Source organism: Odocoileus virginianus, chromosome 2, assembly GCF_023699985.2.
Source record: "Odocoileus virginianus isolate 20LAN1187 ecotype Illinois chromosome 2, Ovbor_1.2, whole genome shotgun sequence".
Taxonomy (NCBI): domain Eukaryota; kingdom Metazoa; phylum Chordata; class Mammalia; order Artiodactyla; family Cervidae; genus Odocoileus; species Odocoileus virginianus.
Window position 1 is genome coordinate 5,795,025 of NC_069675.1, and position 14,662 is coordinate 5,809,686.

At 46.5% G+C, this 14,662-nt stretch overlaps 1 protein-coding gene across 11 annotated transcripts in view; it reads left to right on the top strand.

The window, feature by feature from the left end:
- NPAS2 (neuronal PAS domain protein 2) overlaps positions 1 to 14,662 on the top strand; it is a 198,652-nt gene that overhangs the window by 7,051 nt on the left and 176,939 nt on the right. The gene's annotated exons all lie outside the window — the stretch shown is intronic.

The following is a 14,662-nucleotide window of genomic DNA, read 5'->3' on the forward strand; positions in this document are numbered from 1 at the left end:
GCTTTCCTGACTCTTAAAAAAAGATGTAGTAGGAACCAGCTACTTTTTTTTCTTCTGGACACAATGCCTGTAAGTGGGGCAGCTGTCTTCCAACAGAATGGGCTGGGCCAGGTCCCAACTGACCTGCCAAAGAATGCAAAGCTGAAGAATGGGGCCTCCACAGTGCCCCTGACCTTCTGAATTACCCAAGAGGAAGCTCTGATTTGAGACCTTCCTAACCTCTTAAAGGAGGTCAAGTTAGGATTTTTTTGTTAGTTGTAACCAAAAGCATCCTAACTGACCCATCCCTCAGCCTTCCCCGCTATTGGAGAGTTGATTGGTGTTAACCATGCGGTGTAATCTGCTAGTCATTTTCACTGCATTTACATGTATACCATGTATGTACATTTTCTTTTTAAACTAACATAATTCATTTTGCACATTTTATTTAGTAGCTTTTGTGTGTGTGTGGCATGAGATTTGGGGAGGGTCATTTTTTTATATCTACTTTATTCTTTTTAAAGGTTACATAGTAATACTCAGAGGTATGGCTGACACATAATTGATTCAACCCATTCCCTATCGTTAAAACATTTATCGTTCTTTATTTCTTATCATTCAGTTGCTCAGTTGTGTCCGACTCTTGATCCCAAGGACTGCAGCATACCAGGCTTCCCTGTCCTTCACTAGCTCCCAGAGTTTGCTCAAACTCATATCCATTGGGTCAGTGATGCCATCCAACTATCTCATACTCTGTTGTCCCCTTCTTCTCCTGCCCTCAATCTTTCCCAACATCAGGGTTTTTTCCAGTGAGTCAACTCTTTGCATCAGGTGGCCAAAGTATTGGAGCTTCAGCTTCAGCATCAGTCCTTTCAATGAGCATTCAGGGTTGATTTCTTTAGGATTGACTGAGTTGACCTCCTTGCAGTCCAAGGGACTCTCAAGAGTCTTCTCCAGCACCGTAGTTTGAAAGCATCAATTCTTCAGTGTTCAGCCTTCACTATGGTTCAGCTCTCACATCCATGCATGAATACTGGAAAAACCATAGCTTTGACTGTACAGACCTTTGTCCGCAAAGTAATATCTCTGCTTTTTAACATGCTGTCTAGGTTTGTCATAGATTCTCTTCCAAGGAGCAAGCATCTTCTTTTAATTTTATGGCCACAGTCACTATCTATAGTGATTTTTGAGCCCCAAAAAATAAAGTCTCTCACTGTTTCCATTGTTTCTCCATCTTTTTGCCATGAAGTGATAGGACCAGATGCCATTGATCTTTGTTTTTTGAATGTTGGGTTTTAAGCCAGCTTTTTCATTCTCCTTTTTCACCTTTATCAAGAGGCTCTGCAGTTCCTCTTCACTTTCTACCATAAGGGTGGTGTCATCTGCATATCTGAGGTTATTGATATTTCTCCCGGCAACCTTGATTCCAGCTGTGCTTCATCCATTTCGCCTGATGTACTCTGCATATAAGTTTAAATAAACAGGGTGACAATATATAGCCTTGATGTACTACTTTCAAAATTTTGAACCAGTCTGTTGTTCCATCTCCAGTTCTAACTCTTGCTTCTTGACATGCATACAGGTTTCTCAGGAGGCAGGTAAGGTGATCTGGTATTCCCATCTCTTTAAGAATTTTCCAGTTTGTTGTGATCCACACAGTCAAAGGCTTTTGTGTAGTCAGTGAAGCAGAAGTAGATGTTTTCCTGGAATTCTCTTGCTTTTTCTACGATCCAGTAGATGTTGGCAATTTGATATTTGGTTCCTCTGCCTTTTCTAAATCTAGCTTGTACATCTGGAAGTTCTTAGTTCTTGTACTGTTGAAGCCTGACTTGGAGAATTTTGAGCATTACTTTGCTAGCATGTGAAAGGAGTGCAGTTGTGCGGTAGTTTGAACATTCTTTGGCATTGGCCTTCTTTGGGATTGAAATGAAAACTACCTTTTCCAGTCCTGTGGCCACTGCTGAGTTTTCCAAATTTGCTGGCATACTGAGTGCAGCACTTTCACAGCATCATCTTTTAGGATTTGAAATAGCTCGACTGGAATTCCATCACCTCCACTAGCTTTGTTTGTAGTGATGCTTCCTAAAGCTCGCTTGACTTTGAATTCCAGGATGTCTGGCTCTAGGTGAGTGATCACACTATTGTGGTTATCTGGGTCATTAAGATCTTTTTTGTACAGTCCTTCTGTGTAATTCTTGCCACCTCTTCTTAATATCCTCTGCTTCTGTTAGGTCCATACCATTTCTGTTCTTTATTGTGCCCATCTTTGCATGAAATGTTCCCTTGGTATCTCAAATTTTCTTGAAGAGATCTATTCTATTGTTTTCTTCTATTTCCCTGCCTTGGTCACTTAGGAAGGATTTCTTATCTCTCCTTGCTGTTCTTTGGACCTCTGCATTCAGATGGGTATATCTTTCCTTCTGTCCTTTGCTTTCCCTTCTCAGCTCTTTGTAAGGCCAGGACTGTTTCCCAGAGAACCACAACTTTATTTCTACTTCTTGACTGTTTTGAACATTGTAGTAACTTCCTGATCTGTATATTTTCAGATACAATTCAGATTCTTCTCTGGGATTACTAGTGGAGTATTCCCGGGTAAAGAGCTATAGCTCTTTGAAAGACTGATAGACCCTGCCAGGTAGATGACTAAAACAGTGTCAACGGGTGCTGTGTCCGCATGTTTTAAGCCTATTTGCTCGGTTGTGGCCAACTCTTTGAGACCCCGTGTACTGTAGCCCACCAGGCTTCTCTGTCCATGGGATTCTCCAGGCAAGAATACTGGAGTGGTTTGCCATTTCCTTTTCCAGGGGATCTTCCTGACCCAGGGATTGAACTCCCATCCCCTACACTGGCAAGCAGATTCTTTACCACTAGCACCACCTTGGAAGCCATGTCTTAACCAAAATCCAAATCATTGAACATTAAATGTTTATGTAATTTTAATGGCTACATAATAGTCCATGATAATTGTTGTTGAAGTGTTTCATTGGCTTATGAAGACACACAAGAGAATATTGAGATGGAGGCTATGAAAACTGAATAGACATAATTAACCTTGCTATAATCTACAGAGAGTCCTAAAGTGGTGTTAGGAGACATATTCCTCCAGTGATCTATATCCAAGAAAACTGGAAGGAGACAGCCTTCCAGACCCTTTTCAATACGGTCAGATGGTGGGCTGCCCAAACATCTTTCTTTTTTTAAAATTTTTTAAAATTTATTTTTAATTGGAGGATAATTACGTTACAATACTTAGTTGGTTTCTGCCATACATCAACATGAATCACCATAGGTATACATATGTCCCCTCCATCTTGAACCTCCCTCCCACCTCCCATCCCATCCCACCCCTCTAGGTTGTCATGCCCAAGCATTTCTAAGAAGCTTTGTTGTTTCTGGGATCCACAGAGTTTTTAACTCTGATAGGCATTTGTTCACTGAATAAACAGTAGTCATTTAAACAAAGATTTCATGCATTGCATGAAGCATAGCTGAAATATGAGTTTGCTGTATGAAATTTTCCAGTTCTGTAAGAGAAGAGTGGAAAGCAAATGGGATGGATGAAACTCATAAGACATGCTAATCACATTTTTCCACTTTAATGCAGAGAAGAAAATCTAATGTTTCAAGGAAGTTCCCAGGGACAGGGTGATTCCATTTCAAGTCTGGTGCCTAATCATCAGTCCTCCAGCGGGCCTATAGGTCTTTGGAGGTAGTGTCACTATAGCCCATCTCAGTGAAATTCAGATCTGTCTTTATCTAGAAAATCCCAGTACGTTTTCAATTTCAGTCTTGGTAGCTTCGATTTTCCTCTGATTTTCATTCTGCAAGGTTAAGGCCTACTTGGAAATAAGCAACATGATCAGTGTGTTCATGTCACCGTGTGAACAGTCAGCCTGCCTGTTGTCAGTGTGGGGGAGGGTCAGACATTGCTGAGCCACCCGAGAAATTTTTGTGAGGAGGTGGGTTGGAGTGAGACAGGGAAGAATCCATCAGGCTGTTGTGTTGATCCAACAAATCGTGTATCTGTTGCATCACCATCTCCATTTGTGTGAGTGTGAGTGTGTGTGTGAGTGTGTGTGTTTTGGGGGGGTGTGCACATGCTCAGTCATGTCTGACTCTTTGCGACCCCATAGACTGCAGCCCATCAGGCTCCTCTGTCCACGGAATTTTTCAGGCAAGAATACTGAAATGATTTGCCGTTTCTGATTCCAGGGGATCTTCCAAACCCAGGGATCAAACCTGAGTCTCTTTGTCTCCTGCCTTGGCAGGAGGATTCCTTACCACTAGTACCACCTGGGAAGCCCACTGTCTACAAAAGGCATGACCTGTGGGGGAGGGGTTGGAGTGAGAGATAGATTGGGAGTTTGGGATTGATATATACACCCTGCTATATTTAAAATAGGTAATCAACCAGGACCTGTATAGCACAGGAAACTCTGCTTCAGTTCAGTTCAGTTGCTCAGTCATGTCCAACTCTTTGTGACCCCATGGACTGCAGCACGCCAGGCTTCCCTGTCCATCACCAACTCCCAGAGCCTACTCAAACTCATGTCCATCACGTTGGTGATACCATCCAACCATCTCATCCTCTGTTGTCCCCTTCTCCTCCCAACTTCAATCTTTCCCAGCATCAGGATCTTTTCTATGAGTCGATTCTTTGCATCAGGTGGCCAAAGTGTTGGAGTTTCAGCTTCAGCATCAGTCCTTCCAATGAATATTCAGGACTGATTTCCTTTAGGATTGACTGGCTGGATCTCCTTGCAGTCCAAGGGACTCTCAAGAGTCTTCTCCAACACCACAGTTCGAAAGCATCAATTCTTTGGTGCTCAGCTTTCTTTATAGTCCAATTCTCATATCCATACATGACTATGGAAAAACCATAGCCTTGACTAGACAGACCTTTGTTGGTAAAATAATGTCTCTGCTTTTTAATATGCTGTCTAGGTTGGTCATAGCTTTTCTTCCAAGGAGCAAGCATCTTTTAATTTCATGGCTGAAGTACTCTGCTTGATACTCTGTAATAACTGAAATGGTAAAAGAAAAAGAATAGATCCATGTATATGTATAACTGAATCACTGTTGTACACCTGAAACTAACACAACACTGTTAATCAACTGTACTCCAATATGAAATTTTTTTAAAAGGAAACTGTGAAAAATAAAAGAGAATTCCTCAAAAAAAGGAAAAAAGGATGGAATTAACAAATTAAAAGACATGGCCCCCGGGGTCATCATCATTAACTACATAAGATACCTGTTTCCCTGGAGATCGTGTTTGAATAAAACCATGAAGAAAATGTAAAACCCCCAGTGTTGGTGTGTTTGTGGCAAGGCTAGAGTGTTGCTGAGAATGAGTTGTTGGGTAGCTCTGGACTGTCAGTTCCTCCAAAGCAGAGATTACTCTTGACCTCACCAAGGTTTTCTTCATGGTCAGGCAGGATTTTATTTCTGTGGTCTATCCTTGCTTACCTTTTGCAGGGATGGTCAGAGAGACAAACCCATTCACAGCAAATTTGCATGGCAGTATTTATAGAGGTTTTACGATCTCTACAGCTAGAGAAGTTTCTTCTAGTTCCAAACTTGTGGAGCCCTTGGCTGATAAAAAATCTCTGGGATTTATAGCTCAAGACAAACTGATGTCTTCTGGGGTAAGAGCGCTTCCGATTTTTCAGCCACTTCTCGGTCTTCCCCATGGCGTGTCCACTCTGGCCTGTGGCTCTCAGCTCTCAACGCTGAGAGGGTGTGGCGGCCCTGCTCTGTGTGGTCCCAGGATCCTGGAAGAACTTGTCACCCCTTCACTCCCTCTTGGAGAATCTGTTGCTCACTCCCAAACGCCAGGTTTACCAACAGAGGGTGGCAGCTCGGGAAAAAACCTCCCCCCTCTGACTGTCGCTCACCTTCACTTTGACTGGACCTTGGGGAGTCTCACTTTTGGAGACTGTGTCCAGGGGAATCACAAGACCTCTCAATTTTAGAGTTAAATGAAGGTGGTGGCCTTGGTGAGCACAGACCCCTCCCCTGCACCTCACGGCCTGGTCCTGACTTCTCCACTGGCTCAGGCCTACTTCTTCACCTCCGTGGCTGGCATTCACCCCTTGGCATGCTGACTCTTCGTTCCCAGAGCCCCGAGCCCTTCACTTGCTCCCAGGTGACTAGCAGGATACTTCCAGGCAGGGCTGCAGCCTTCACTGTCTTACAGTGTTTTGGACCTAGTGGTCAAATCACCGCCCTGGTCCACATGTATGCGTGTCATCTTCGTGACTGAGCCTGAGCTCTGACTGGTGTGTGAGCCCTCTGCACTCCGTACCACCCACAGGCTAGCAGATAGGCAATCAGGAGGCTCAGTGGGAGGAACAAGAGAAGACTGTTGACGTTGGTTCTTGGCTGCTAAATACGTCAGATGTGGTCGGCTCAGCACCCAGCTTCCTGCACAGGGGCCTTTGGCAGCTTGGGTCCTCTTCCCACCTCTGGGCACAACTCCTTCGTCTTCATCTTGGGTGTCTGGGTGCTTCCCTGGGAGGTATTTGAGGCTGGATCTGCCCTGGCAGCCCCTCCCCCTCCTTGGCCAGGGCCTCCATCCCTCATGCTCTGAGAGCAGACCCCCACGTCTGGACAGCAAGATGTCCACCCCATCTGTGCGCACGTAGAAGGACCTGACCCGCTGGTTCATGTGGAGTTATGGCGTGGGGGTGGTCTCTTTCTCCGCTCATCTCCCTGGGCCTCGACTGCAAAACCTGGGGATTTGTGGGGGCTTCCCTGGTAGCTCAGCTGGTAAAGAATCTGCCTGCAATGCAGGAGACCCTGATTCCTGGGTCAGGAAGATCTGGAGAAGGGATAGGCTAGCCACTCCAGTATTCTTGGACTTCTCCAGTGACTCAGACGATAAAGAATCTGCCTACAATGCAGGAGACCTGGGTTCAGTCTCTAGGTTGGGAAGATCCCCTGGAGGAGGGCATGGGAACCCACCCCAGTCTTCTTGCCTGAAGAATCCCCATGGACAGAGGAGCCTGGTGGGCTACAGTCTGTGGAGTCGCGAAGAGTCAGACGTGACCGAGCAACTGAGCACACTCCATTTTACAAAGAAGAATAGTTCCTTTTGTGATCCTAGTTTCTCTGAAGTGGTGCTGAGTTTGCACCAGTCAGCGTTTCAGAGAGCTCCGCCGCCTAACCTCTGCTCTTATGGACCAAAGCCCTGGTTTCCGTGGGCGCCACGTGGCTGTGTTCCTGTCTTTTTGTTATGCAGCGGAGACTGACCTACCGGGCGGTGGGGTGGCTTCGTTAGGATGAACTCACGTGAGGCTGTGTTTGTGTTTTCTAGCAGCTGGGTTGGCAGCTGTTATGTATGTGTTGTGGTCTGTGTACATGAGGCCCTGTGAAAGCCGGAAGCCGTTTCCTCCCACGTGGCGGCGCTGACCTGTGACCCGATTTTAGATCCCAGCATGGGAGTGGTCAGCGCTGTGTGGGTCAGCAAGCATTTCTTTTTCTTCTTTCTTCATGGGTAGCTGATGTATAATGTCATATGAGTTTCTGGTGCACAACAAAGTGATTCGGCCATACGTATATACAGATTCTTGCTCATATTCTTTTCGTTTATGGTCTATTACAGATTACTGAATAGAGTTCCCTGTGCTGGATCTGAGGATTCGGTTGTTTATCCGTCCTATGTATAGTAGTTTGTATCTGCTCATCCCAAACTCCCACTCCACCCCTCCCTACCCGCCTTGGTGGTCAGAGGAGTCTGTTCTCTCTGTCTGTGAGTCTGTTTCCATTTCATAGATAAGTTGATTTGTGTCCTATTTTAGATTCCATAGGTAAGTGATGTCATGTGGCATTTGTCTTTCTCTGTGTGACTTACTTTGTTTGATAGGATAATTTCTAGGCCCATCCATGTTGCTGCAAGTGGCGTTTTTTCATTCTTTTTTATGGCGAGTCAGCATCATTTGACACTGACTTCGTGAGGACAGTTTGTGGCCAGTAGCAGAAAGTCTTGACACTCTGACACAGTCGCGGTGGCCGACTGACCGAGGCAAGTCACATGCACCCCAGAGCCCCATCTGCTCATCTGAACAGGGAGGCATTGGCACTGAAGGCTCAGGGAAGAGAAAGGATCTGCCTGCCAAACAGGAGATGCAGGTTCGATCCCTCAGTCAAGAAGATCCGCTGGAGGAGGAAATGGCAACCCACTCCAGTATGCTTGCCTGGAGAATCCCATGGACAGAGGAGCCTGATGGGCTACAGTCCATGGGATTGCAAAGAGTCGGACATGACTTAGCAAATAAAGAACAACACTGATACTGAGTGGGGAGAACCAGGAGAAGAGAATGTTTATGGAAGAGTTCCATAAAAATGAAAAGTTTTAGTACTGTTCTTGCTACTCACTGCTGTGACCAGCTTGTCATTCAAGCTTCCCCACTTCCAGCTGGGTACATGCCAGCCTCAAGGTGATTGTTTTTTGAATGAAGTGCTTAGTTTGTTCCCCCTCCTCCCCGCACACACACACAAGGCACATGCTAGCAATTAAAAACACAATATAGGCCAGTGTTCTCTTGAAAGCTAACGTCATGGGAAAAAGTGAAATCCTTCAACTATGATGCCAGACACTTAGGTTGTCTTGGCAGTTGCTTGGCATTGCAATTTGCTTTCGAAAGCTTTTGCCATTTATAAGAACAAAGTAGCCTGATAACCTTTGGTGTCCGAAAATTCAAACTAAATCAAATAGACTCTGTGTATTCCCATGAAATCTAAGATTTTATGGGATGTGTGGGACATTTCACCATGATAAATGTGATATGCTGTTCTTGTGACCTTTAGTTTTCTTTTTTTTTTTTAATGTAATTTCCTGCAATTTTATTTATTTTTTAAATTGGAGTGTAGTGCTTTACAATGTTGTGTTAATTTCTGCTGTAATACATTGAGCATCAGCTATACACATACAAATACATATCCCTCCCTAAAGAGGGCTGGCCAGGGGAATTGGGGCTCAGCTCTGACCACCCTGGAAGGATCCTGTTACTTTCTTCCCATGGCAGAATTTGTCACTGGACCAAGGAGTGGGGTGGGTTTAGTCACTAAGTCGTGTCCGACTCTTTGAGATCTCATGGGCTGTAGCCCACCAGAGTTCTTTGTTTATGGGATTTCCTAGGCAAGAATACCAGAGTGGGTTGCCATTCCCTTCTCCAGGGGATCTTTCTGAACCAGAGAGCGAACCCACGTGTCCTGCAGCTCCTGCATTGCAGGCAGATTTTTTACTCCTGAGCCACCAGGGATGTCCTAACAGACTGAGACGGGGCCTCAAAGATCATCCAGCACAAGGTAGCTCACCTTTTTCCATATGAAAATTAGAGGTTCTGAAAGCAAATGGGACTCTCCCTGTTCCCAGAGCCCGGATCCCGCAGCCTGGCAGACCTGCTGACGCTTCCAGAAGTTTCCACACTTCCCTTTCTCCCTGAGACCTGAGGAGGTTGCTTCTCAGCTGAAACCCAGGCAGTGGCAAGGATGAGGCTTTCCCTGGCCTCCGCTGGCGGTCACTGCCCAGAAGTCCTGGGAAGGAGGAGGCCTGCAGCCCGGACGGCCACCCTCACCCCAGATCTGTCTTATCTCTCTGGGCGCCACACAATCTGCCCGGGACAGTCAGATAAGGGTGTCAGCGTCCCGGGCTGCCAGGAACAGGGAGGGACAGGCAGCGGCAGGACACGGGCCGTCCACTTTCACTTCTGGAGCCCGCTCTGTCTGGTAGCTGCTGACATCCGACTTCCTCCCAGATAAAAGCGCAGGGCTCACTCAGGACGAAGGGCGAAACGTCTGCTTATTTGAACAACTTCCCAAAGGGCTTCTCGGGTCTGGGCGGCGGGGGGCCGTGTGTGCCGACCATGGTACCTTCCCACCGGAGAGTCTCGCCCTTTACCTTTCTCACCTGCACCACCTGGGCCTTCGTTTATCCTGTGTGCTGGTCGCTTAGTCACGCCCCGCTGTTCACGGCTCCACGGACTGTACCTGCCAGGCCCCTCTGTCCGTGGGCTTCTCCAGGCGGGAGCACTGGAGTGGGTTGCCGTTTCTTGCTGACCCAGGGATGGAGCCCGTGTGTCCTGCGTCTACTGTGGTGGCAGGGGGATTCTTCTCTGCTGAGCCCCCTGAGAAGTGCCCTCCTCGCCTAAGTGCTCAGCCCCTCTGTCCACAGACCTTGGCTCCTCAAAGCATAGTCCTCTCTCTTCTCACTTCCTACCCCAACCTGTCCGCTACAGACTTTCTTCTTGTCTTAACCCTCTCCAGCCCGATGTTCCCGAGACTTTATGGGTTAGAACCTCGAATCCCAGATCCGCTATCTCAGAGAACATCGGGTGCCTCTGAAGTCACGTGTCCCGGCACGGTGGGAAAAGGAACACTGCGAACCACATCCATCAGGGAAGGTCACACGAGCTGGGTGGGAAGAGCACGTGACAACAGAAAGTCTGATTCCATGTTAGTTAACATGCGTGAGAATGAAAGGAATGAACCTTCTGTCAAATAGATGCACGGGGGTGGCTGATAGTGGTGGATGGACACAGTGCTTACAAGTCAGGGGTTAGGGTGCGGTCGTGCAGTCACGTCCGACTCTGTGACCCTGTGGACTGCAGCCCGCCAGGCTCCTCTGTCCATGGGGATTCTCCAGGCAAGAATACTGGAGTGGGTTGCCATGCCCTCCTCCAGGGGGTCTTCCCCACCCAGTCTGCATGACTGGGATTGGCATAGGGCTGTGTAGGGGACAGGCTCGACCAGTGACTGGTGACTAGGTCAATAGTCAGACTGACCCTGCAGAACACCACCTAGATGCATGCATGTGCACACACACACACACACACACACACACACACACACAGAGGATTAAGCCCACAGGTGCCAAGAAAACTGGCGTGTGGTCTCCCTGGGTATTTACATGCCCAAAGAGATGGGAAATATCTCAAGGTCATAAAAGCCCAGACACAGGAGACTCTCTGACTCCTGGAGATATTATATTTACATTCCTGTAGGTCAAGGTAAGGACCCAGAGTTCTTTCCCTCCCATCTCAAGGGAGCAAAGATTTCTTTGCCTCCTTCCTAGAGGCAGAGGGAAGCGCCTACTTCTCTCCTGCACATAAGTAGGCAGAATCCTTGGTTTCCCCTCCCACATCTCTGGGGTATCATCTGCATGTGCAGGAAGTTCCCATCAGCTCTCATCACTGTGCCCTGGAGTTTGGGTCTGGGGGTGGACACTGCACGATGGATACTCTGGCTGTTGGTCTATGTGTATCAGCGGAGTACCTCTTCCTGGCCCTGGCTGCCTCTCCCACAGTGCTCATGTATATAAAGCACAGAACTGGGAGTGGGCAACATCTTAGACCTTGTCCTGTTTGACAGGCGGGCCCTTATAAATGGGTGCTATGCAGGCCCAGAGAACCCTGAGTCCCTGTCTGTAGGATGTGACCAAGGACCGAGGGAGCTGGCTCAGCACATGGGGTACAGGTGGCTCCGGGTGGCCTCACCTGTGTTCTTTCTTTTACCAAAGAGACCCAGACAGCAGTAAATAGCCAGGTTTTACCAGTCATAGCTGGATTCTTTAACGGTAAAGTACAGGCCTAATGAAATGACTCTGTCCCAAGCTGTTCATGAAAGGAGTGAAAAAATGCTGGCGTGTCCTGCTGTTTCCATTTTTGATCAGCCTCATCTGGGACTTTAATACGTTTTCTGATCAAAGTCCAAAGTCTCTGCTTTGCTTCAGCTTTAATCTTTGGTTATAAAGACACACACACACACACACACACACACACACACACACACACACACACCCAGGTTACAGCCAAACTGATTTCATTTGGAGGGTTGGAGTGGTGGATAGGGAATACATATCTAGATAAAGAGGTCATCACTGACTTCATGAGGGGAAGGTATTTGGACAGTGCAGGTAAATGTTAACCATGTTTTCAATGTGAAGTATTTGGTATGTTTGAGATTATTTTATTCTATATACTGCATTTTATTCATTGTTGATGTTGCCTGAAGCCATATTTTCTGTTAATGCTTATGTCAAGAAAAAGAAGGAAAATAAATTAATTCAAAAGCTTTTCAAACTCCAATATTAACTTCTTTTAATTAAAAAAAAAATGTTTGTTTCCCTTAAGGAAGAAGGTGACATTTATAAAAAGGAGTCTAAAGGATCCCTTTACAAAGGAAAATAGATGGACTTATGAAGGACTCCTGTGTGGCTGAACTTGGGTCTCAGAGCTTCCTTTATCTCACCCATCAGTGAGTTGTTTGGACCAGTGGGAAGACAGAGCCCTGAGAAGCTGCTCCAGAACTAAACAAGTCCAACTTCAGGGTCCTCCCTTTCCCAGAGGGAGACAGAAGCAGATGGTTCAGGAGGTTAGATAACCCCCAGAAGAAGAAAGAGATAGTGGCCTGCCTGACCTGGCACGACCAGAGAGGGCCATGACATTCGGATAGACAGTCGCATCAGCTTCCCCATGTGCAAGCACAGAGCCTTGCCATCTAATCTTTCCTTTTGTTGTTGTTTAGTCCCTCAGTCATGTCCAACTCTTTTGCGACCCCATGGACTGTAGCCCACCAGGCTCCTCTGTCCATGGAATTCTCCAGGCAAGAAGACCAAAGTGGGTTGCCGTTTCCTTCTCCAGGGGATCTTCCCAACCCAGGAACTGAACCCGCGTCTCCTGAGTTGGCAGGTGTATTCTTTACCACTGAACCACAGGGGAAGCCCAAATTTTTCCTTTAGTTCTGACCTAATTAATGTATGGTGTGTGTCCTTAGGTCCGTAGTCAATACAGTAGTTTAACTACCCAACTCACCCAGCATTTACAGGTTCCCACTGTCCCAGGTGCTGGGGTACCCCTGAGGGTGGGCCCCCACAGGGCTGGGATGAAGAGGCTTGGTGCTCAGAGGAGCCTAGGATGCTTGGAGACTCAGAGCAGCAAGTATTTTGTTGTTGTTGTTTGGTTTTTAATTTTTATCGTGTTGGTTTCTGCCATACAACAAGACTTGTCAGCCCTCTAGAGCCTCCTTCCTTTCCCCCCTCCCTCCCCTCTAGGTCATCACAGAGCACCCAGACTGGGCTTCCTGTCAGTTTCTCTCCAACTACCCACTTTACACATGATAGTGTATATATGTTGATGCTACTGTCTCCATATGTCCCACTCTCTCCCTCCCGCACTGGGTCCACAAGTCCATTCTCTACATCTGTGTCTCCATTCTTTCCCTGCAAATAGGTTCATCAATACCATTTTTCTAGATTCCATCAGTTCAGTTCAATTGCTCAGTCGTGTCCGACTCTTTGCGACCCCATGAATCGCAGCATGCCAGGCCTCCCTGTCCATCACCAATTCCTGGAGTTTACTCAAACTCCTGCCCACTGAGTCGGTGATGCCATCCAGCTATCTCATCCTCTGTCGTCCCCTTCTCCTCCTGCCCCCAATCCCTCCCAGCATCAGGGTCTTTTTCAATGAGTCAACTCTTCGCATGAGGTGGCCAAAGTATTGGAGTTTCAGCTTCAGCATCAGTCCTTCCAATGAACACCCAGGACTGATCTCCTTTAGGATGGACTGCTTGGATCTCCTTGCAGTCCAAGGGACTCTCAAGAGTCTTCTCCAACACCACAGTTCAAAAGCATCAATTCTTCAGCACTCAGCTTTCTTCACAGTCCAGCTCTCACATCCATACATGACTACTGGAAAAACCATAGCCTTGACTAGATGGACCTTCGTTGGCAAAGTAATGTCTCTGCTTTTTAATATACTATCTAGGTTGGTCATAACTTTCCTTCCAAGGAGTGTCTTTTAGTTTCATGGCTGCAGTCACCATCTGCAGTGATTTTGGAGCCCAAAAAAATAAAGTCTGACACTGTTTCCCCATCTGTTTGCTGTGAAGTGATGGGATCAGATGCCATGATCTTAGTTTTCTGAATGTTGAGCTTTAAACCAACTTTTTCACTTTCCTCTTTCACCTTCATCAAGAGGCTTTTTAGTTCCTCTTCACTTTCTGCCATAAGGGTGGTGTCATCTGCATATCTGAGGTTATTGATATTTCTCCCAGCAATCTTGATTCCAGCTTGTGCTTCTTCCAGCCCAGCGTTTCTCATGATGTACTCTGCATACAAGTTAAATAAGCAGGGTGACAGTATACGGCCTTGACATACTCCTTTTCCTATTTGCAACCAGTCTGTTGTTCCATGTCCAGTTCTAAGTGTTGCTTCCTGACCTACATACAGGTTTCTCAAGAGGCAGGTCAGGTGGTCTGGTAGTCCCATCTCTTTCAGAATTTTCCACAGTTTATTGTGATCCATACAGTCAAAGGCTTTGTCATAGTCAGTAAAGCAGAAATAGATGTTTTTCTGGAACTCTCTTGCTTTTTCGATGATCCAGCAGATGTTGGCAATTTGATCTCTAGATTCCATAGATATGTGTTAATATACAATATTTGTCTTTCTTTTTCTAACTTACTTCACTCTGTATAACAGGCTCCAGGTTTGTCTACCTCAGTTCAACTGACTCAGATTCATTCCTTTTATGACTGAGTAATACTCCATTGTATATATGTACCACATCTTCTTTATCTGTTGATGAACATCTAGGTTGCTCCCTTGTCCTGGCTATTGTAAATAGTGCTGCTGTGAACACTGGGGTGTATGTGTCTTTTTCAGTTATGGTTTTCTCAGAGTATA